The 24181-nt window shown below is 44.1% G+C and overlaps 1 protein-coding gene across 2 annotated transcripts in view; it reads left to right on the top strand.

Moving 5' to 3' along the window:
• Bach2 (BTB domain and CNC homolog 2) overlaps positions 1-24181 on the top strand; it is a 343391-nt gene that overhangs the window by 174980 nt on the left and 144230 nt on the right. The window contains exon 3 of one of the 2 annotated variants that reach the window (XM_052716039.1): positions 10861-11009. The exons of the other annotated variant lie outside the window; for it this stretch is intronic. The gene's annotated coding sequence lies outside the window, so the exon portion shown is untranslated. The remainder of the gene's footprint in view (positions 1-10860; positions 11010-24181) is intronic. 2 annotated transcript variants of the gene reach the window in all.

The raw sequence follows: 24181 nt of genomic DNA, 5'->3' as shown, positions 1-24181 counted from the left end.
AGCCATGTGCGGAAACTCTAGAACTCCTAGAAGAAAACAGTATCTGGGCAGGGTGTGTAGCAGCAGGATGATCTTAAGCTAAAGGGCAGCTGCACAGCAAGTTCCAGGTCAGTCTGGACACGAAGCCCAGTATCCAAAGCCAGTGGGAGACAATGAACAAAATAGGTAAGTGGGACTTTATAAAAATTTAAAACTTGTACTTTTAAAGAAAACCATTAAGAAAGTAAAAAAGACAAACCGAATGAATGAGATAAAATATGTGCAAGTCACATATCTAACAAAGGTTTGTTATCTAGAGTATATAAATTATTTTTACAATTCAACACTCTTAAAGGACAAATAACTCAATAAAATAACAAGCAAAGAATTAAAGTATTTCTCCAGAAAATGTATACAAATACCAGTTTGTACATGAAAAGACATTCAACATCATTAATCGTTAGGAACTATAAACAGAATCACAATGAAGTATCACTTTACCCTTAATGAGATGGGTAGTCCAAAAGACACCACGGTGCTCCTACGGGTGTGGAGACCCTACTGATAGGATTGTAAGAGAGTACAATCATGCCTGTGAGGGATTATCTAGATTAGGTTAGCCTCTGGTCATACATAGGAAGGATTATCTTAACAGGTACATTAAGATGGGAAGACTCAGCGAAAGAGAGGGCTGTACCATTCCTGGGCTTAGTGTCCTGGATTTCATAAAAAAGGCTGTTGGAATACCAACAGTTATCATTCTGATTCCTGACTGCAGATGCATTGTGAGCAGCTGCCTCAAGACCCTGCCATTAGGACTTGCCTACCATGATAGGCTGTACCCTTGAACTGTGAGCTAAAATAAAGCCTTAAGTTGCTTTTGTAGGAATATTTTATCATAGCAACAGGAAAAGTAGCTAGATAATTAAGACAATCGTGGGAGCTAGCAAGTCTAAACTCTGCAGTTGGGCCAACAAGCTGCAGGTTGAGGGAAAGTGGATATAGCAGTTTGAGTCTAAAGACGGTCTACTGTCAGTATTCCCTCTTCCTCGACTAGGTCAGCTTTTTTCTTTTAAGGCCTCCAGCTGATTGAATGAATCCCACCTGTGTTCTCGATGGTAATATGCTTTATTAAAGACTACTGATGGAAATGTTAAGAGCGTCTGAAGAATATGTTCTTCACCACTCTCGAGACATGTTCACCCTGTATACTGTGGCTTAACAAGCTGACACAACAAAGTAGCCATTGCCCTCAGCAACTCTACTCCCAAACATACAGCCAGGAGAATTGGAAACACATGTCCAAATATGACTGTGTATAAATGCTCATAGCAACGTTATTCACATAGACAAAAAATAATAGAAACAACACAAATGTCCATTGATTGATGATATTCACATGGAAACAACACAAATAATCCACTGGTTGATAAATGTGTAAATGGTATATTATATGCATTCTGTTAGCTTTCAGTTACTGGCCAAATACCTAGAAAAACAGCTTAAAAGGAGAGAGGTTTATTTTGGTCCACAATGTCAGAGGTTTCAGCCATGATTATTTGTTTCTGGCTCTGTGGTTAGGCAGAACATTGGTGAAGAGACATTATAGAAGCAAGAGAGGAAGGGGCCATGCGTGGTTCAGTGATGTGTTTCCTCTACATCCCACCTCCTACAGTTTCCACCAACTCCCAATGATGCCTTCAGCCATGAACCCATCAATGGGTCAGTCCTCTGATGAGGCTAGAACCCTCATGATCCAACCACCTCTGAACACTGCTGCATTGGAGACCAACTCTTCAACACATGAGCCTCGGGGAGCGATCTAAATCTAAACTATAATGCACTGTATTAGGTACTTTCCTTATTGCTGTGATAAAACACCATGACCAAGGCAACTTATAAAAAAAGGAGTTTGTTTGGACTTACGGGTCCAGAGGGCTGAGAGTCCATGATGGTGAGGAAGCCTGGAAGCAAGTGGCAGGCATGGCACCTGGAACAGGAAGCTGAATGCTCACATCTTGATCAGCAAGCATAAAGTAGACAGAGCAAACTAGAAATAGCCCACCTCCAATGACACCCTCCTCCAACAAGGCTACACTTGCTAAGTCTCCACAGACAGCTCCGCCAACTGGGATCAGGCATCCAAATGCCTAAGACTATGGGGGACATTTCTAATTTAAATGAGAATTTGATACACCATCACACCAGCATCCAGCAGATTATCAGTTAGCTGCTAAAGGTAATGAAGGATTGCTGCATGCTGTATCCTAAGTGAACTTTGAAAGCACCATGATAAGTAAAAGTAAGCCAAGCACAAAAGGCCACTAGCATGTGGTTCCATTTATATGAAGTATGCAGGATAGGCAAGTATGTAGGGACAGAAAGTAGCTTACTGTTTGCCAAAGGCTGGGGAAGGAGTAAGAAAAGATAACTTGTGGCCACAGAGTTTCTTTTGCCTGTGAGAGTTACTAGATATTAAGTAATAGTGAGGGTTTCACACTGGATATACTAAAATCCACTGGGTCATATATGTCAAAGTTGTGAGTTTTATAGCATGTGAATTGTGTCTCAATAAACTGTTGAAAGTACTGAAAACTGGACATAAATAGGCTTGGCTTCCAGAATAGTAGGGGGTTGCTCCTAAATACTACCAGGTCCCATCTGTGGAGAATTAGAAAGGAAAGAAATGGGCACTGCCATTGACTAGCTATCCTCTGATCTTAGAAGCTGCCCATATATCCTGCAAGCTGACATTGCCTCCCTTGGTTCTTTTTATCTCCAGAAATTGAGCCTTCCCTGGCCAGTTGGTTAACTGGTCTCCCAACTGGCCAGCCTGTTCTCTATCTACTTCACCACCTTGCTTCTGAGGCAGGGGGGACTCTGGCCTGGACAGAACAGAGGTAGCCAGACTTGGTGGTCACAGTGAGCAGGTGGCTTACTCCCAAGGAGCAAAATATGAAAGACTAAATGATATTTGAGGGCAGAAAACATGAGAATTGAATTCAAAGAGGAGGTTGTTACTACTATGGTTTCTAAAAATCCAGCTTAATTTTTTTAGTGGTGTAAGTGGTGGAAAAGATCAACAAGAAAAATGACAGGAAGTTAAGTAGGCCTACAGGATGTAAGGTGACACCAGTAGAGGCCAAGACCACCAGGCAGACCAGTACATCCAGATCCAGACTGACCAGAGGAGTGGGTTTCCGAAGCTGTCAGCTAACTTGGTGCAGCCTTGCTAACAACATGCTTGACCAGAAGCCAGCTTAACCAGTTCCTGCAGCTTAACCAGTGCTGAGGCAAATGGAACGAGAGGAAATCACCCTGAGATGCCCTGGGGACCTAGATCCAGTATAGGGGCCCTGGGAACAATGTGAACTCTTGTTCTCTTACAGGAGATTTTAATCTGGGGTTCACAGATTCGTAGAGGATCCCTGGCACACTTGAAAAAGTCCTTGAACCTTTGATGACCACATGGGGAGGTTTTGTGTGTGTTAATTTTTTTAGAGGAGGGAGTCATTGGGTTTTAAAAGGACCTTTGATAGGAGAAATGTTAAAACATTATTTAGAGTGCCAGGCTAATTTTCTGGCTGTGTGATACATTGTGCTAAGTGGTCTGGCACTCCCAATTTTTGGAATAAAAATGAATTCTTAGTGCATGATCTCACTGCTTGTAAGGCAGTTTGATTCTGCCCTGGCATTTGATAGGACTTGTTAGGAGATTAGGTAAGGCAGGATGTTGGTACATTTGAGGTCATTAAACTGAGAAAGGAAGGGAAAAGAATTCTGCTTGCTAAATATATTGTGGAGTTGAACTGAATGCCGAATGGCTGAGGGATGTTCTTTACGCTCTCTGTCGACTCTTTGAAGCCCTGCTTAGAAATAAATGAGGGGTAAAAACAGTTCCATCTAGATGCAGCATATTGAGAACACAAGTCGTCTTTCCACGAAATGCCCGTCAGTCATCCTTTGATAGCGGAGACGTGCAAGGCTGGGATGTTCTGGGCTCCTTGATGCTTATGTACGTGGTTATAACTAGTATATGACCTAGAGAAATCCACATGGAGACCAGCGTCCCCACATCTCAAGAATGGAAAAACAATGAAGAATGTCTCACGGAAAACCTGATCTATAGGAAAGATTTTATATAAAATGAAGCATAACCCTCGGCCCTCAGAGTGTCTCTCCCTTCAAGTTCTTACTTTAAATCTTTGGTCTTATTTTTGGTTTTGATTATTATAAAATACTCCTTTTGTTGTATCAGATGGTTGCACAATAACAAAATGTACTTACTACTACTACTAAGGTGTTTAACTAAAATGATTACAATGGAAAATTGTAAGTTGTAGATACTTTATTATAACAAAAGAAAGACAGGATAATACAAAGGGAAGATTCATTTACATTATGTGAGTAGAATTATATGCATGAGAACTATATATTCAGAGACCTGTCAGTGAATAATCTAAGCCAGAAAGATCCTAAGGACCCTACATGCCAGGGGAGAATCAAAAACAAGGCAGCCACTTTCTGTGGTAATAGTAGTGGACCAGGTCAGAAAGCATAGTTGATAAAATAGAGGCGAGGAGAGTAGACTGATGCGAGGTAGAATTTGAAGGTAGGATTGACAACCTGTACTGAGGAGCAAAGATGATTGCTGGGTTTTCTGCTGGAGCATTTGGGTCCCTGGTAATGTCTGCTGTTGAGATGATGCATCACCTCTCCCTTCGATGCCACGGGCCTCACTTGTCTTTAAGGCTCTTGGCAGGACTTCTTGTAGCCTCCCCCTGCTTCATCTGCCATCCTTGTGTGGGCCCCGGCAGCCCACATCCTTGTGTGGGTTCAACACCGGCACCTGTGTAACTGAATGACACAGAGCAGCTCACTTTCCAGATGAGGATAATGGGCATGCACAACTCTGTAGGAAGGGGCAGGACTCTGCAAGACTTGTCTGGCTTCCAGAAGAGTGATTGGCAGAGATGACGTTCTTAGAAGGAGGCAGGAAGATCTCCACAACCTGAAGTACTGAAGCCAGCAGAAAGAGTTAAGACATCACTGATGTCCGGCCAAGATCCATGAAAGCATTCTTCACTAAGTTGACTGAAGCCCCCAGCAGGGATGCCCACTTACAGTCCACAGTGAATTCAGGCTCTGGCTATGTGGTATGTGATCCTTGAAGTCACTTGGACACTAATCCCCCAATACCATTTGAGAACCAACTGCTGGCATTTTCTGCGTGGATGTTGCTGGGGCTGCTGATCCTCTTCAGAGGTAGATCTCATGGAGAGATGGCTATTGTGGGTTTTCACTGTGATATCCATCAATCAAGGGCCAACCCCATCTGCTTACAATCACTCGTCGAGAGAACTCCGAGGCATTTTTGATAAGATGATGAGATGATGATACTGCTTTTAAAGAGAAACTGCACCAGGTTGGGGCGGGGGGGCTTCACAACACACGAGCCTAACAAACCAGTCCATTCTGTGTGAACTGCCACAGCACCTGCCACTCTGCCGCCTTGCTTTGCTGTTTTACTGGTAGTGAGCAGGTAAAGTGAACATCCTTCCTTTGAGAAAAGGGATGTACTCGCCCAGGTGGTGCTGAGGATTGGTGTTGTATAGGGAAGGGATGGCTGTTTCCTTGGGTGGGCCAAGGTAGTCCGTTTGTCAGCAGTGTCATCTTGGGTAGGGCACTTTGGCTATCTGAACCAGGCTTCTTTCATTCTCCTACTTCTCTTCTGATAATTCTCTTTCCCAAATTGCTAGTGACAAGTAGTTCAGTTTACAACTTCTTTTATGACAAGACGGATATAAACTAATTTTTGCTATGTCTGGGAATATAAAAATGATCCCTGGTTGTTAGCCAGTGTGAATTCAGGCTCAGCAAGAGATGAACTGATGTTCTGAATACTTTGTTCCAACAACTGCTTCCCAGCTGCGGTTCTACAACCAGACTAACTAGGTCCCAGCACAGGAAATGTGTAAGTGGTAACTCCCAAAGAGTGTGTGTGTGTGTGTGTGTGTGTATGTGTGTGTGTGTGTGTGTGTGTGTGTGTGTGTGTGTGTGTGTGTGTGTTATCGTAACTCATTTTCTCCATTCCACTGAAGTGGCTTCGTTTCCTCTCCCTTCTTTCTCTGTGGCGGCACAGGGAACATTTCCTTGTGCTGCTTTCCCAGGGCAGTAGACGAAGACACAAAAGCCACAAGATTTTGATTCAGATATCTTCTCATACATGGATGTTGAAATTGGATTTTTAAAGATCGTTTTGAAATTCGTAGCTCTAGTTCCCAAGTTGACCCATCACTTTTTAAAGATTTTTCTGGTCACAAAATGGTGACCCCCATTTAGTCCTTCTTGTGTGAGTGAGGACTCCAGAACAGCTCTAAATGTGTTTGTCAGTGAACCTATAACTAACATTTTAGAAAAAGGTTTTGTGATCTATGACCAACAGAACATTTGAGAGTTGACCTCGCTTAGTAGAAAGTAGTCTCTAAATATAATTTTTATTTTTGGAATTAAGCTTTGAACTTTCATTTTCTGACTGCTGTCCATTCTCTTAGTACTCAATCCGGAGGTGGGAAATGTGTTGGTGTGTCTCTGTGTACTTAGGGATGACTCTTGGTACCAGCTCTAAAACCCAGTCATTTGATTTTGGACATTTGATTTTCCTGGCACTAGAAAACTCTCCTTGGCCTACTAGAATCTTCCATGTAGCATCTCTGCTGAAAATACTCCTGTTTTATGTAGTGAGTCTTTCACTTCATGAGATAACATGGATACAGGGGAAAGAATGAGCTTGAAAATGCTTAATCCCAAAGCGTGGGGGCCACCATCCTTGGTCGTTCGCCAGTGTGCATTCAGGCTCAGCGCGAGCATGAACCGATGTTCTGAGTACTTCCTTTTCTGTTCTTTGTGTTACCCTGCATCGTAAGAAGGTGGGAAGAAGCAATTAGGGGAGGAAATTAACAACAGGGGGACACCAGAGGCACAGTACTGGAAATGAGACAAGCACTGAGCTACCTTTCTATTTCAAAGAAATGATTCTGCTAGTATGAGATGGATGGTGTGGGTGAAAATACCTTCTAGTCTCCTGGGGAAAGTAACTCATCACATCCTATTAAGCCCACTAAAGACATCCTAGCTAAGAGTTGAGCTGTCGGGGATAGAGAATGCAATCAGCCTTACCTATACAACTTTCTGGAAAACCGAATCATTTCGCAGCTAATTGGTACAAATGTTCCCTTGCCCACTGTTGCAGCAGGAGACACACTTGAACATTTGTACGACTGTTGGTGTAATTAAATACCATTTACTTTCCCTACCTGAGGAGTGCAGGTCCCGCCGACTCTTTCTTTTAAGTAAGTGTAAGATTATGCAAGAGGGAATTACGTACAGATAATTTCCCATATTTGCAGCATGCTACTTTATTTGGAAATGAATGAATAGAAACCATTCACATATCTACTTATGAACTTCCCCAGATTCTTTTAACGGTAAATATGAAGAAATGAAAAGCCCTGCTGTCATGCTTGGTCTGACTCTGCCATAGCACATCACCCACCTTTTCCTAAGAACTGTCCAGTGAGCCCCTTCGTGTGTGAGGTCCTCAGAAGTAAACCTAGTTGGAAAGTGCCATTAAGTCAGGACGTGTTCCTGGTTCTCTTAGTCACCATTATTTTGAGAGACCAAAACAGTTCACAGAGCCTATTGGCTGAATAAAGGCCACTGTGGCCACTGGATCTGAAAGACCTCCAAAAAGAAAAAAAAAAAAGGCAGTGTCCTATAGCTGTATTGTCCACTACCCACATTTAGGTATTTAAATTTAACTTCTTTTAAATCCATACCAGCAAGACTCCAGGTCCTGGTAGCCACACTGAGGCTGCTGGGCTGGACCGAGCAAATGCTGAAAACTCCATTATCACAGGGGTCTAAAGTAATGTGGCCCCAGGACTTTTAAGGCCATCCTGTATGACCCAGCATCTATGTAACACAAGAAGCTCCTTCACATATCTGCTTGATACTGGCAGTCAGATGGCAGTCAGACTGTAAGCAAGTCAGCATTCAGCCATGTGAATGGGTTTGGTTTTGCCAGTTGTTACGGTAGTGAAGTGTCTGGGTTGAACAAGACTTGGTGTTGCAGGCCCTCCACTGTCTTCTGATGCTTTAGAGGCATTAGCCATTTCCTGAAGGTTCCCAGCCCTTCCTCAGCCCAAGCAACATGAGTAAGCTAATGTCTGTCCCATCCTGAGGGGCCCTCAGGAGTGTTGCCTCAACACTGCAGGCCTCAGACTGGTGACTGGTGCTTTTTGCTTCGTGGTGCCCTGACTTGGAGGAGGGGCCACTTTCTAAGGGTCATTCCAAAGGTTCCCATATCAGTGTCATGGCCATCAGCCATGTGACGACCATCAGCCTCAAGAAGACCTTAAAAATCATCTCAGTTTCCGCAAGAAACCAACACCCAGAGAGTGTCTCAGCCAGTTTGTAGCCAGCTGAGAAACACAACACTTAATGCAGTCCTTATTTATTTATTCACTCATTTAGTGGATACCTCTTCCTGTGTCTTTCCTTCACTGTACAATGGGGATTAACAGTCTTCTGCCTGGCAACATTGTTAATAAACAATGGGCAAGATGATTTTCAACACTAAGTATATGTCTTATAGTTTACAAAAGCAGACAAAGAAAAACATAAGCCATCTATATCTATATCTATATGTATGTGTATATGTATATTCACATACATACTGATACGTTTGTATTTTCCACCTCATTTAATCCTAAGAAGAACCTGTGTGAAGAGTTAGGCTCAGAGGCAAAGCACTTGTCCCACATCACAAAGCCCCTGGGACACAGAGGGCTGTGTGTCTCAGGACTTGGGGAACTATGAACTCTTACAAGTGTACAGTGCTATACCCATGTGGCACTGCTAGTTTTTGGCCTGTGGCATTTTGCAGTTCAGGAGTTAGCGATACTGAAAGTTATTACTTGACTCAAGTGATGCAATTTTTTTACACTTTGATAATCTGCCAGTTGCACAGACTTCAGTTCAGCATGGGCGGCTTTGAAGTATATTTTTAAAATGAGAGAACCCAGATTGGTAATTAGCTTTGCAAATGCCGGTTGTACAGTCTCAGTGTCTGAAGAGCTTCTGGTAAGTGTTCCTGCTACTAGTGGCAATTTTGTTTTTCATTCCCTCTCTGTCCCCAAGCAATTAGGAGAAACAAAGTCTGCTGTTTGAGGATCATTTCCTCTCCCCACGTCATTGTTTTATACCCTGTAAGCTTGGTGTGCTCACAGATCAACTGTATACCTGATCATGGCGAAGGAAAACCCTTAATAAACCATTCTGCCCACTCGGACTCTGGATTATCAGAAAAATGCCTCCCAAATTATAAAGGAGGTCACAGTGAACAAATAGTCCACCTCTGGGCAGAACTTGGTTCTTGGGGCCCTTTCTTCTCATTGTAATAGGACGACTGGGACTTTTATGTAAGACTGCTGGAAGAGATGAATTTAGTTCACTCTCAGAATGTAATTGAAAGTTCTCACACCCTGATTCCTCACATCATAGCCACTTTATTGTGTATGTTGGACACAGAAGTTGGGTTTATAGATAGAAGAGTAGAGTTGTTCCATTCCAGGAACACTGGGAGCGGGAGAGGTGCTCCTCCCAAGGAGGGGTACACCGATTGGTTTTCAAGTGCCAAATGAACAGCCCTGAAAACGTACATACAGGGAGCATTAGCCAGCTGTGGTGGGTGTGTGTGTGTGTGTGTCTGTGTGTGTGTCTATGTCTGTGTGTGTCTCTGTGTGTGTGTCTATATCTATGTGTGTGTCTGTGTGTCTGTGTCTGTGTGTATGTCTGTGTCTGTGTGTGTCTGTGTCTGTGTGTGTCTGTGTCTGCATGTGTCTGTGTGTGTGTGTGTGTGTCTATGTCTCTGTGTGTGTGTGTCTGTGTCTGTGTCTGTGTGTGTGTGTGTGTATGTCTATGTCTGTGTCTGTGTCTCTGTCTTTGTCTCTGTGTGTGTGTGTGTGTGTGTCTGTGTCTGTGTGTAAACTTCTTTGGTAGAAAAACCTTGCCTGAATTAATGTGAGATGTTATTTTGTCCCAGTTAATGAGTAACTCTCTATTTTTGCACAGAAACATTGAACATCCTTAACTGTGGGGTGCTTAACTTGGATAATAAGATTGGCTGCACACATGTAAGGATAATATGGTGGTAGTTTCATCCTGTACTCTCAAATCAAAAACAAAGATGAATTGTGCAGTTATCCAACTGCAGGAGTTACAGTGAAGGGGCTATAAGCCTAAACAACAAAATACCCTTAGTAATTTACTGGTCAAGATTACCATTGTTCATTATTTTTTTCTTTATACGCTGACCTATTTTTATGTATTTTGCAATAAACGTTTATTAGCTCATCATCAGAGAAAATAAGTATTTCTGATTTTATGAATGAAAGACTGATATGAGGATATGAGGTTGAAAATGAACACATCAGTCAGAATTCACAAGTTAACTACTTCTAGAATCCCTTTAGTTAAGACTTCCACTTAGGTCTGTAACCTGGGGTGTTTGGATTCGCTAAAGAAAGCCTTCTGAGATGAATCAGGAAATAATAGGAGCATTAGATATTGGCTACCCCAAGCTGTCTTTGGGTTCAGGAGAACACCTGGTAAGAGATGCTTGCCTGTAGAAAACCTAGAGAAAAGGTCTTCCACCTGCGTAGAGCCCAGATATTGGTACCCAGGGTGATTTTGTCATACTCGGTTTATGTGGTTTGGTTGAGAGGCACACCAGAATCATGGTGGAGCACTGGGTTGTGAGGCAGGAGTATTGCCATGTGAAACATTTACTCCAGTAATGGACTTTTCTTTTGGGTCTAGGTGGACACTCACTGATCTATCACAAGGTTGCCTCACTGAGCTTTGGGGTCCATGTCTGAATGGATTGCTGTAGCCTTCTCATCTCTTCCTCTGCCCAGTTCCCGGCCTCCTAAGACTCGAAGCCAGGACAGGACCTGGGGAAATTATATGTAAGTTTTTACTAAGATTTCTTTTCCTTAACTAAACAGGGGTAAATAACACCAATAACCCAAGCACACCAAGCATCGTGAGAATTGTAAATTACGCCGAAATTCCTATATTAGTGCTTCCTTAGCTTGGTGGTTCTCAGGCACTAGCCTTTGTCAGAATCACACCAGCAGTTTTGAGCCAGTAGATCTGGTGCCGGCCAGCAATCTGCTTTGCTAACAGTTCCCAAGTGATGCTGGTATAGTTGCTCCAAGGCCCTCACTTTGAGAATCACTGCTTTAACTCAAAAGGTGTGTGAGAGGGGTGAATGGTGACTGTTAAGAAACTATATGCTTTAATGTTAAATACATTAAGATGTAGAATCTGACTGGGCAGTGGTGGCATGCGCCTTTAATCCCAGCACTCGGGAGACAGAGGCAGATGGATCTCTGTGAGTTGAAGGCCAGCCTGGCCTACAGAGCAAGTTCCAGGACAGGCTGGGCTACACAAAGAAACTCTGTTCTCAAAAAACAAAAACCAAAACCAACCAAACAAACAAACAAAAAAGTAGAACCTGTACTTAGTATACTGACATGTGTCTCCGAAAACAGCTTTATGCCTGCGTGGCAGCTCAGCTGGGAAGTTCAGCCTTACCACTCGCCGGCTCTCCTCCTGTAGTGCTGGCCATTGTTTGCCCTTGGTCTTCAGAAGGTCAGAGTAATTGTGTGGCTATTAGCTCGAAACAAAGGCCACAGTCCCTTGACAGGTGTACCTGTCATATTTAATGTGTCAAAGGGGAAAGTCTTTCTCTCAGGGTTGGAGAATCTGTCCCTCCTTTTCAAGGCCAGTCTTCACAGTAGCATCTCTCCCAGCTACACCAACATGCAACTTCATTTACAAAAGGCACGTGAAGGGAGGCACACCTCCGGCAAATAATCCATCTGCGAGGCCCAGCTTTTATATGTTTCCAAGGCCTCACTACTGGCATATTTTTAGGTCAGCTCATTACTGTGTTAGCTTCCAAAAAGCCAACTACTTACCTGCCAAAAACAAGGACAGTTTACTCGACACTGATTTTAAAAAAATTAAGTTTGGCTAAGCATATGCTCACTTGGATACAAGTAAGTAGACATACAAATCTATACACATGCCTGTGAGCATGTTGTGTGTTTCTGAGCTTTCAATGTAGAAATTTTAAGTGTTTTTCTTTTATTTCATGAAATAAATGTGAATATAAAATTGCACTAATGTTACTGTTCTGTCCAGGACATGTCTGAAATATTGCTGAGCATTTTAAATCTGTGGTAAAGTACTCTGACTTACAATATTTTATTCAGCTGTGGTCAATGTTATCACTCAGAGTAGCACTTGGGATTTGCAATTCCTTTGTTAGAATTTTTAAGAATCGAGAATAGTCACTGTTAATAAAGTAATTGCCACCCATCTGTGTTGTGCTACATGAAATCGGCTGGACATGTTCAGTGTTGTTGCTCATATGGGGTACCTGGGGTTGTCAAACTCACACCGTCCACAAGTAGAATGCTACATGAAATCGGCTGGACATGTTCAGTGTTGTTGCTCATAGGGGGTTCCTGGGGTTGTCAAACTCACACCATCCACAAGTGGAATGCTAGTTGCCAGCAGCAGAAACAGAGTGTGGGGATTGTTGTCCAGTGGGTCAAGTGTGGACTGGAAAAGTTGAGTTTTGATAGTTGACGGTGGTGTTAGTTGCACATTAATGTCCATCATCGTTTGTGTGTGTGTGTGTGTGTGTGTGTGTGTGTGTGTGTGTGTGTGTGTGTGTGTGTGTGTGGTTTTTCAAGACAGGGTTTCTCTCTGTATAGTTTTGGTGCCTGTCCTGGATCTCACTCTGTAGCCCAGACTGGCCTCGAACTCACAGAGATCCACCTGCCCCTGCCTTCCGAGTGCTGGGATTAAAGCCGTGCACCACCACCGCCTGGCAATGTCCATCATCTTAACATCACCAAAACTGTACATTTTTAAATGATTTAAACAGTATTTTATGTTATATTTTAACACGATTTAAAACACAACTAAATAGCAGTGCACACTCTTCCTTTTAAGAATGCTCATTCTTGACAGCAACGCTGAAGTTTTCCAGGGTGCAGTGGCATCCTGCGCCGCTCTGTCATCCCGCTACGTTCTGCTCAGCCCCTAAACCAGCAGAGGCAGAGGCCCAGCCACAGGGATGGAATCCCCATTGGAGCAAAGACACCCCTGACGGAAACCATCAAAGGAGTTTACCATCAGCAGTTACAGCCTCTACTAAACTCCACAGAGTGTGGCGGAAGTTGCCTTGCTGGGATGAAAGGGAGTGTGCAGTGAGGCTGCTCCATTTCCCGGAGAAGTTCCTGGGCAAGCGAAACCCAGAGCAGTGCCATGGAGTAGTTGTGTGCCTGACTGTTGCTCTTAATGGGTCTTCTTGCTTGGTGAGGTGGGCACGTGAAGAGAAGCCGGGGAAGAGAGACCTGCCTCCACCCAGTCACTGCTAAGAGGAGTAGGCATTACTGTGCCAGTAAGTCACAGAAGAGGTCAGGGAGTGACCCACCTGCAGGCCCATGGGAAGCACTGGCTTCGTCCACCCAATTCTGCCTTCTCGCTTTTTGCCTTTTATTGTTTGGAGAGAGCTGGCCTGGAAGCCCAGCCAGCAGGCTCCCCCTGGGACTGTAGCATGTTTTCTTCAGATCTGTGGCTGCCTCGAGACTTTATCCTGAGCAGATCATACACAAGGATCCAAGAGCAGGTGCAGATTGATAATTTTTAGTTTCATTAAAGGCAAGTACAAGTTGTGTGTGTGTGTGTGTGTGTGTGTGTGTGTGTGTGTGTGTGTGTGTGTGGCGGGCGTAAGCTCAAAAGCCATTGTTGGATGTTCCTCCTAAGCTGCTTAGATTATTTCTGTGTATACATACTCAGACTCATGGAACTCTGGCTTAAAGAAATGGTGCAACCAGAATAAAAATTAAGCAAAGTCATTGAATTTCAAGGACAACACATACCAGCCCACCCCGTCTTCCTCACGCTAGACTTTCCAAATCTTCTTGGAAATCAAGTCTTTGTTTCATTTAGGTTGTACAGACCATGGCAAAGCTGCAAAGGTTTCTGACTCAATGCTATGGGGGGAAAAACAGTAAAACTAAAATTTACCGTAGAAAGGAAAAACCTATCAAGTGTAAGGGAGAGGAAACTAAGGATGAATTCCCCTCTGGTATCCACATGGACCAGCCCAGCACCTGAACTTGAGCTGAGACAGTGAGGACGTAGCACTTAATCAAGGCCCATGCACCCCTTGAGTTCAGATGACATAATTGCAGGACATGTTGACAGATGTCCCCAGAAGAGACCAGCAAACCAGGTATTATCCGGACAGAAATGACACAAAGCAGAAAAAACTCTGGGACTCTCCTTGTCAGCCCTTCTGTTTCTTGGGGGTCACCTGGGCCTGGCTCCAGATGCTGACATGTTCACTGAAAGCGTCGTTACCTGGAATGTGAAAAGCCAGGCCCCGGATTGGCTAACCTTCCAACTCCGCACCCCAGCCCTTCCACACTCCTCATCCTCCCTCACATCCCACTGCCCCTTTTCAGAGATCAAGACTCAGAAAACAAGACAGCTTTGGTTTTCTGTGAGGGAGAGCCCTACCCTGGAGAGTGTCTGCAACATCAGCCTCTTATATGCTGAAATCACTGAGAAGAGTTCAGTGTGTTGGGATTAGATCTGGAAACAGCTTTGAAAGGACCTTCAGCAAAACGCCCCTGCTGTTTGTCATTGACCGGAATACTGGAGCAAACATCGTCTTGCCCTCTGGTACAAAGGTTTCACTGCGCCATCACAGACTCTACTACATGTACTTTCATTCACATTCTTGAGAAACTGTGTCACTTCCAGAATTAAGGGGTAGATCTTCTGTGTGGGTTTTAGGAATAATCTATAAGCTGTGATATAATTGCTTTACAGAGTGATGTCTAAACTAACCCCATGGACCTGTGTATTTAGTTTCCGTGATCATTGGGGGACCATCACACAATTTTGGAGCCAGTTCCGTTGGCATATTTTTAGAAGAATGTTTGATTTCTTCATTTACAATAGACTCCATTCACAATTACAGTCTATTCATGGAACCATCGAAATTAATTTTTATTTTTTGCATGCTAATAGTACAGGGGAGTGGTGTTGCCAGCATGGGACATATGTTAATGTATTAATCAAAACCTCCGGAGTCTTCCCTCTCGAGTCTCCAAATAAGCTGAGCTGTACTGCAAGCTCGCTCCCAAGTAATAGCGTTCGCCTCAGAACCGCTTAATCAGTTTATTCCAATAGCCTCCAACCTGCTGAGTGCTGAAGACATGGCTTTGTGGGCACACCTGTCACTAGTGAAATGACACTTCTCACTATTACAGGGGAATTCAGGGTTCCCTTTTGTGGGTTCTTAGTCTCATTAATAAAAGTATTTTAAAATGGCCTCAGGGGCCAGCAAGATGGCTCAGCAGTTATAGACACCACCACCTGACAACCTCAGTTTTGGAACCTGCATGGTGGAGGCAAAGAACTGACTCCCGGAAGTTGTCCTCTGACCTCCACACCTGTACCGTGGTACACATTTGCGCGTGCACGTGCACGCACGCACACACACATTCATACACACACACATACACACACACACATATGTGTGTGTGTGTATGTGTGTGTGTGTGTGTGTGTATATATATATATATATAATTTTTTAAAAAACAGACTCATAAGGAAGCTCAAGGATCATTTTATTAGAGTTTGCAAGAAAACCACTGGGCAGGCAAGTGGTAAATCTCAGAAGCTTCTGGAAGGACAGTGGAGATGAAGAGAGAAATCAATGCCTTTTTAAAATCTACAAAAGCCGGCCGGGCGGTGGTGGCGCACGCCTTTAATCCCAGCACTCGGGAGACAGAGCCAGGCGGATCTCTGTGAGTTCGAGGCCAGCCTGGGCTACCAAGTGAGTTCCAGGAAAGGCACAAAACTACACAGAGGAACCCTGCCTCGAAAAACCGAAAAAAAAAAAAAATCTACAAAAGCCACCATGTTGGGCATGGGCATTGCATGGCAGCAGGGTATAGGGGATGTCAGAGAAAGTGAGACTGTCCAGAGGATGAGTGAAAGCATTCCCAAGTCAACAGGAGGGCTAATGAGCTGGGGGAAAGCCCCAGAGTTGGGTCCTCAGGTCCATGGCTCTGTGTAGTGCATTTTCATGGTGCGCCCCACCCACATTTGTGTGTTGCAGGCCTTTTCTGCACATGTTCTCTTTGTTGGGTGAAACCCAGGTGAGGAGGGGCTTCCAGTCTCTCTGCGCCAACTGGCTTCATTCACATGTTAACCTTGCTTAGCAGTTTTAACATATACGCTCCTACCCAATCACTGAGCCCTCCCGGTAAAGGCACAATAGCAGCTTACCCTTCTAGGAACCCCATTCAGCCGATCACAAGCGGGCCTGATGTCTGCAGTAGGGGTGGCAGAAAATGCCAAGAATGGGTATGTTGAGATATGTTTCTGCTCTTCTGCCCTAGGACACTGTCTGTGAAGTTCTACGAACTAGCAGGGTTATTGAATCCCTTGGTTGTTGATTGGAAACTATTGTGTCTAGAAGATTTTTCCCATGTTCCACACCTGATTGACACCAGGTCAGATTATTAAATGGATCCTATATATTAACTACTCTAATTTCTAGAAAAAGTCAGAATCCAAAAAAAGAATTGTTTCCTTTTGGCAAAGCAGAGGTAACTTTGTATTCCTTCTTGCAAAAGTAAAGTCATGGTTCACTTAACAGCAGATTCGCTCTGAGAAGCATGTCAGCCGGTTTTATATGGGTCTCGGTGTGCACTTACACAGCTCAGACACGCCGAATAGTATCATCTTTTATAAGTGGTTCGTTACGGACTGAATTGTCATAAGGTACATGTTCATTCTACATAATCTGAAAGTCACATGAAAGAAAAACAATTGTTCCTCCTACCCTAGCTACAAGGATACAACTTACCTGCCACATGTATTTTTGTGTATTTTTCCAAACTGTTTTCAATCAACAACTCCAAATTCATAAGCAATACTCTGTACTGATTATACTGTGCAACTTGGTGGCCCTTGAAAATAGCAGCATTATTTAGACATCACTTTACAGGACCAAGATCTTCTTTCTTATTTTTCCCTTCAAGTTCTATTACTCAGCTCCTACGCAGAAACACATGTGGACTTACCAGTATCTTGATCAGGTAGAAGCATCTCTCAACCATTATTCTCCTTCCTACATTCAATTTAAAAAAAAAAAACTATTGAGTGAACTTGCAAAACCTTTGAAGCTTCTGAATTCATAAAAGAAAGATTTGTTTGTGTCCAGGTGATTTTACTGACAGTGTCTGCTTGCTTTACAAACCATAGTTAGTGCACAGTAAACCAGGAAAAAAGGCTGGCACAGGAAAGGCTGATTTAGGGGGCCCCCTTTCCCTGCTCCTCATCCACAATCCAAATATGGACTCCGGTAAAACTCGAATTCCACTCAAGTGTCTGCCTTCTTGTGTTCTGAACCAGTTTTCCCTCAGCCTTGCCTCCTGCCTCCCTGAAGGCAGCATCTGTCCAGACCACTGTGCTCGGGTGCGAGGCTTTCGGAGTGTGCTAGTCCTTACTGCGCTGTAGAGAGGGCGTTGACTGGGTTGGGATGACTCCTCACATTTAGCGAGACTGAAGCATTGGGAGAAGAGCCAGGGGAGACTTGAGGGCTTGTTTGAGGCTCGTGAGTACTGCCGTCTGCATTCCTTATCTTAGAACAGGTAGACTGTCGTAAGCAGCTGCTGGAAGAGATTTTGGTTACAAAATGGGTCTTTGGAGATTTTTATCTCCCCCTGTACAAGATGCTAAGTTCCTTGAAAGGGGAGACTTCTTTGCACCCCCTTTAGATTCTCTGTGTCCTTTTGTGGAATAAGGGCTCTGTGTAGATTGATGCGACCATTTCTGTGGCTCTCGGGTGACAGGTGAGTGAACGCGTGCATTCCAGCACACTCCCTTTTACCGTCTTCCCTCAGCAATTGACGGCACTTTAGTAAACATCCTCAGTTGTGTTTGACACCCGATTGGGTACAGGTGTGGGGAAGTGGCGTACAGTACCTTGATCCTCCCCTGCTGAAGGAGATGCTAATACTGATAATGAGAATTTGGCTCCTTCATTTTCGATTTGGTCACCTTGCTTCACTGAGTCAGAGCACCTGCTGCTAGGACGGGCATGTCACTAAGCCTGAAACTATCCCTCAGATCGCTGATGACATTATATATGCATTTCTCATTATATTAATAGCCAGTATTTGTCATATAATTTCAAGAGCATGCTAAAAGTGAGTTAGCTTTGTCATTGACATTGAGATTAACTTTCTCTAACCTAGACTAGTGAAAACTAAAATGTTCCTCACCACATAAAAGTTTTGCTTTCACTGTGTTCAGACCCCTCCCATCTGTCACAGCACAGTCATTTGGTGTCTGATTTGGGGGCGGTGTGGTTGTTTCTCAGTGGTGTATGACCCACTTTTTCATAATACTTAATTGCCTGTGTTTTTACTATACGAGTCAGAAGCTGACGAGAGTGGACTAAAGCCCCAAAAGGCCTTTCTGAGACTTCTCGTCAGCTCTAGAAGCACATTATCAGAAGACGGTCTTGGCCCTTCAGGGTGTGTGTTCACTACCAGTGAGAGATGGGATGGTTCCTCTAGTGTCTGGATAATGAGCAAGTGCACAGGTAACGATGCCTTTCTCACAGTTGATTCCTTTTGTGTCTTCATTCTTTTTAGCTGGACTTTGGATCAGTACCTGCATAGCTTCCCTGTTGTGATTTGGGAAGGGGACTCAGAAGAGTGAGCATTTTCATTGGTACTTTAAAACCTTAATAACTTTTCCTTAGAAATCTGAATTTTTTATTATAATTTAAAAAAAAAAACTCTGTCTTCTCCGTGCGCCTAGTAGAATCCTCTTTGATTGTTGGTTGCTTTGTTTTGTTTTTATCAAGATAGTTGTCTGTAAGCTTCAGATACCTCACTCCGCCGTGACATCCATGTGATAGTTAAAGCTTGGTCAGCCTCTGGCTGTGGGGTGGCAGCGTGTGGTGAAAGCAGACACAGACACACAGAAGGAGCGGGCTGATGCAGAGCTGATGTGTCTTGCTAAACACTGGCCACTGCAGACTAGAGGGAAGCCATGTCCTGGGCTTAACTTGGGCAAAAACCATTCCTCAAAGCCCGTGTTCTAACTGTCTGTGCTTCTGACATCACGGCTGTTAACTGGGAGATTTTAAAATATCATTGTTTCACAACAAAATGCTGAAGGTCATCTGTCCCGATGCCACCTCTCCTGATTCACAGGAGAGTTTTGGTGCACGTGTATTTACCAGAATCTGTCTGGCATGTGGCTCGCGGCACACTTGTCTGCCCACTGAACTGCGTACCACCTTAGAGACTTGGAACATGCCCAGAGATAAGTCAACCTTGTTTTCCATGAAACTCCTGATACAGAAAAAGAACGAAAGTACAAACAGTAACTGGAAAAAGTGTCACACATTTTAGCCACTTTGCATCCCTTGTTAGGACAAACCTGGGCTGGGTTTTTACATTCGTGAAGTTGTGCGGTAGGTGGTGAAGTGTGGGTGGCTCAGAAAAGGAGCGGTTAGAATAAGATTTTCCATTTATTGCCCTTTGTGCATGGCTAAAAATAAGATTCATACAAATCAGAATATGTAGTGCAAGCAAAATCACTCTGTTAATTCTGATGACTGGCTTGCCCACATCTTTGCATCCGTCTGGTAAGTGGTATATTAGGAAATAAATGTCTCTGTTTAAATATCAAAGGGCAGCCAGGTTTCTTTTTTCTGTTTGTCTACACATGACAGTTCGTCATTTTCCTCTCCTAAAGGAAGAAAAAGCATAATTCACACATACACAAATTGTGTTGGGGATGCAAGTGGTGAGATCCTTGACTCCGTCTAAAAAAGCCTGGTTTAAAAGGTTGGTTCACGGTGTCCATCTTCAAGGCTTATTGCTAGAAAGTTATTTCTTACAAGCTTGTAGCACAGTGAGGAGCGGGTCACTTCGTCGTGTTGCTCTAGATATTAGTAAATGGATATGGTAGGGACAAGAATCAATGCACACCTGTCCTGAAGTGCTCTCCGTAAACACAGATGTTGGAGGAGCAGTTGACCAAGTAAAAACTCCCTGCATCTGCCTCGAGTCTCCTGCAACCACAGTTAAGTGATAACGTCTCAGTTTGTGGCTAGACGAAACACCAAAGAGAAGTGGCGTCAGTGTTGGCAGGGAAATTTGTACCTTAGTGATCCCAGAGTTGGTGCTGTCCCATCCCACCGACTGAAGGGCTGTGGCATTTCCAGAGAAGGAGTGTCTGCAAAGTGCACTGAGCTTTTTGGTTTGATGCAGTCTGTGAAACAGATGAGTCAGGAGGGCAGCTGTTTAGAAGCCTCAGCAAGGAAAGCGTCAAATCACACTCCTCTGACCGTGGCGGTCCTCTGATGGGATGGCTCAAGCGAGTGGAGAGCCGTGAGAGAAGACAGAGCCTTGTACAAAGCTTAGCCAGCAGATCTGTTGGCCTGGACCTGCCTGCTTCACCTCCCTAGACCTGAGCATCTGTATTTGAGAATGGGAAAAGGCGCAGTACCCACCTCATCGGGTACCTGTAGGATTTGATGAGGTAACGATGTAGAGCCGCGTGCAGTGAGGGAAGCTGGTGTCATTCTTACTCATGCGACTGTATCTTGAAGATGTGCTGGAGCATGTCAGTGCATTTGAGGTTCTCCTATGTGTTTGTGGTAGACATTTTAGGATTGAGTGCCCAGAGGATCAGCCTGTGGGTCAGTATTTCTCATTTAGAGGATAAGGGCATTTTCAGAGCAGTTAGGTTCTTTACAGCCTGCTAATGCTGCCTGGCATGTGATTTTATTTCACAATGACACGGACACGGTGTGCACTCCTCCCTTTGTGGATGAGCACTGAGCACGCTCAGTTGTTTTTATCCTCACACTATGCTTTTGATTTAAACGTGGATATTCCAGCTCTCACCTCTGTGCACGTATGGTAGTACCTGCTGGTGTACATTGGGAAAGTGGCTGTACTGTCGTTGTCATCAAGCAAGCTTTTAAATATTTCAGGTGGGAACTGGCAGAACTTCAGGGGCAGCTAACTTCCATGGTGGGTCACACCCCGGAGAAAACACCGCATCTACAGTGATGCTGGTTACTGACCAGTCATTAAGATGACCAAATGCTGACAGGCAGAGGACACCTAGTGCTGCTTCTGTCTCCATTAGTGTTGGTTCATCATTTTCTGTTTCCTGTAATGCGCACTCGCCCCGCCCAGTGTAGTTCTCCCCCACCAGAGTTTTCTATTACAAGGTAAATATAGTCATTATTTTGTAATGCAGGGGCATAGTGATAAGCACCACGTAACTTTTGGGTTAACCTTTAGGAGCCTTGGAATAGGACAGTGAGAATTCAGAGCAGACTTTGCTTTAGCCTCCTGCATGACCTTCTGAGATGCTGGTCCTCATTTATCAAATGAAAAGAGAAATTGTGACAGTACCTTGACTCTGCCTCACCTGGGACATGACAAGAAGTGATGAATGGGACCAATAAGCTCAGAAATTACAGCTCAGATAGAAGCAGCCATGGTTTGCTGTTTAAAATGAATTTTTTTTTTAACCAGGTTTTGTTTCACTTCAGAATCCTTTTCATGAGTTGTCTGCCATCCCAGGAGCCACGGCTGATTGTAGTGTAGATATTAGTGTCAACAGATTTTCTGGGTTTTAGTGTCAGGACCTGGCAGTCTGTAGTGGAGACATTCCTCGGGTTGACGACCAGGATGACTGCCTTTTCTTACAAATGCAGCCCATCTCCCACAGAGTAGCCAGATTGTGCTTTCTACATGGTTTTCTCTTGAGGAAAATGGAAGACACCTTTCCCACCAAGCAAATCCTTCCGGGTGACTTTCAGAGTTCCTGGCATTAAAGACACAGCTTGAGCACACACACAGACACACACACAGACAGACAGACACACACACACACACACACACACACACACACACACACACACACACACACACACACCATGATCCTTGCCAGCCTCATGCACTTTGCCACAGAAGCTTCTGTGGAAATCATAGACGGGAGAAGGTGATAAACTGGGCTCTGGCCGTGACTTCCTCCCACACCTTCGTGAGGAACGACAGAGATTCTGAAATTCATCCCATTCATACACTGTGCTTCTTCCTACCTAACAGTGGTTTCAACCTGTCCTTCATGTGCAATTTGAGGGTAGTGGCCAGGCTGTGCTCATTATTCCTTTGGTTGAATAATATAAAGCATTTGCAATGGAGATTTACTCTAATGATGTATTTTAAGTGCATGTCCGCATTGCTAGTTTAATGCACTCAGTCATGAAATGCTTTAGAGTTTATGGCTAATGGATAAATCCTCAGAAAAAACTGAAATTTTCAATAAGATTGACATTTGGAGTGCAAAATATAAATCTAATGAGGGCATTTCAACCAAGGTTTGTAATTAGGGCTGAATAGAGTAAATTTGTACATGCTCCATGCAGAAGGGCACAGTGGAAGGTGGAATTGCATGCTCTGCTGTGAGTGAGCGATGAAGGCCAATGTATCAGTGTCAGGCCGTGACACCAGAGTATAAATGATACTGTCACCAAGTGCTGCACAGAATGCCAAGGGAATTCCACTCCAGTAAATTACATTACTTAGACAGACCTGAAGGCATTGTGTCGGAATGAGAAGAGAAAAAGAGAAGGCTGTCTGTCAGCACAAAGTGGAAGATGTTGCCATATAACTGCAGGATAGACGTCACTGGCTCGTGTGGGACCAGGAGAGGTTAATGTTCTGTTAATTAGTCTATAGAAGTGACAGTCATAGACAGTTGACCATAAGAGAATGAGTGTAAGATGATTTCTGTGATCTGGTCAGTGTTGGATTTTCCTTATTATTTACAGTTGGGTGGTATTAGGGATCAATATACAATTACTCTTATTTTATTTTCTCCATTGTGAAAATCTAACCCCTTTTTCCTCAGTAATACTGTTCATCTCCCTTCCAACCCCACTGTAGTAAAAGGATGTGTGTCAGCCATGGTTAGGTGGAGGATGCCTGTAATCCCAGCTACTTGAGAGACTGAGGCAGGAGGATTGCAAAAAGAACTCTTTTCCCCACTCCTCTTTCCTTTTGCCCCCTGCTTTATGGGTTGATCTGTCTTACCATTTCTGGGCAGGAACTGGGAGAAGAAAGTCAACACTGACCAAGCCGCCATTCCTCACTCCCTGAATGTGTGCTGGCCTCCTTTTGTCTTGTGGGATTCCAGGTGCCAGTCCCCGCAGAAGCCAACCCCAGGTATTCTGGGCTCAGTCACTCACTTCTTAACTAGGAAGTCATGTGCCCCAGAGAGAATATTCTGTGTTGACTTTCTCAAGCATGTGTCACACCTTGTCCTCAAAATGGCCGTAAACAGCCTCTTGATGAGGACAAGCTGCTCGAAGAACATGGCTCTGCTGGGCACCTCCACACAGCTTAAGCGGCAGATCTTCCTGAAGCAGGGACCACTAGACAGCAGAGGTGGCACTTAGATTTGACTTTCAGTCTTTCCAAAATAATGCTGTATCCATGTCAGCATCCTAGTTCCATCTGTGTTCATAGCTATAGTTGTAGATTTGGTTCATTTAACCACGTGACTTAGGAAAGCCACCATATTAGGAAAGCTAGGTTTGAGGGCAGAAAGGAGAGGACTCAATTAAATATGAGGTGGCTCTTTCTACTTTATGCAGGTGTACCCACTTTAAAAATATTTCAAGGGGCTCCATGCGTCTCCGCGGCAAAGTGCTTGCACAGGATGTGCAAGGCCCTAGGTTCCATCGCCGCTCTCTGTGGGTGTGCGTGTCAGTCTGGGATTCTGAAGGAACATCTGTGTAAGAGCTTCACACAGTGTGTCAGTGTCAGGTGCCATGCGCAGGCCCAGCTTACAGACTGCTTGCTCACTAACTGTGTGGGAAGTCATCTCGTCTACACTAGCGTGTCCCTATTTCCAATGTATTCCATTTCAACCCATGTTGTGTCTGTGTGTTCCTTCCATCCAGCGCATCAGTAGGGAAATGTGTGTGTGT

The sequence above is a fragment of the Peromyscus californicus genome, unplaced genomic scaffold (genome assembly GCF_007827085.1).
Source record: "Peromyscus californicus insignis strain IS unplaced genomic scaffold, ASM782708v3 Scaffold_5__1_contigs__length_169319896, whole genome shotgun sequence".
Taxonomy (NCBI): Eukaryota; Metazoa; Chordata; class Mammalia; order Rodentia; family Cricetidae; genus Peromyscus; species Peromyscus californicus.
Note: the sequence above shows the minus strand (reverse complement) of the source record. Positions and strands in the feature narration are given on the sequence as shown.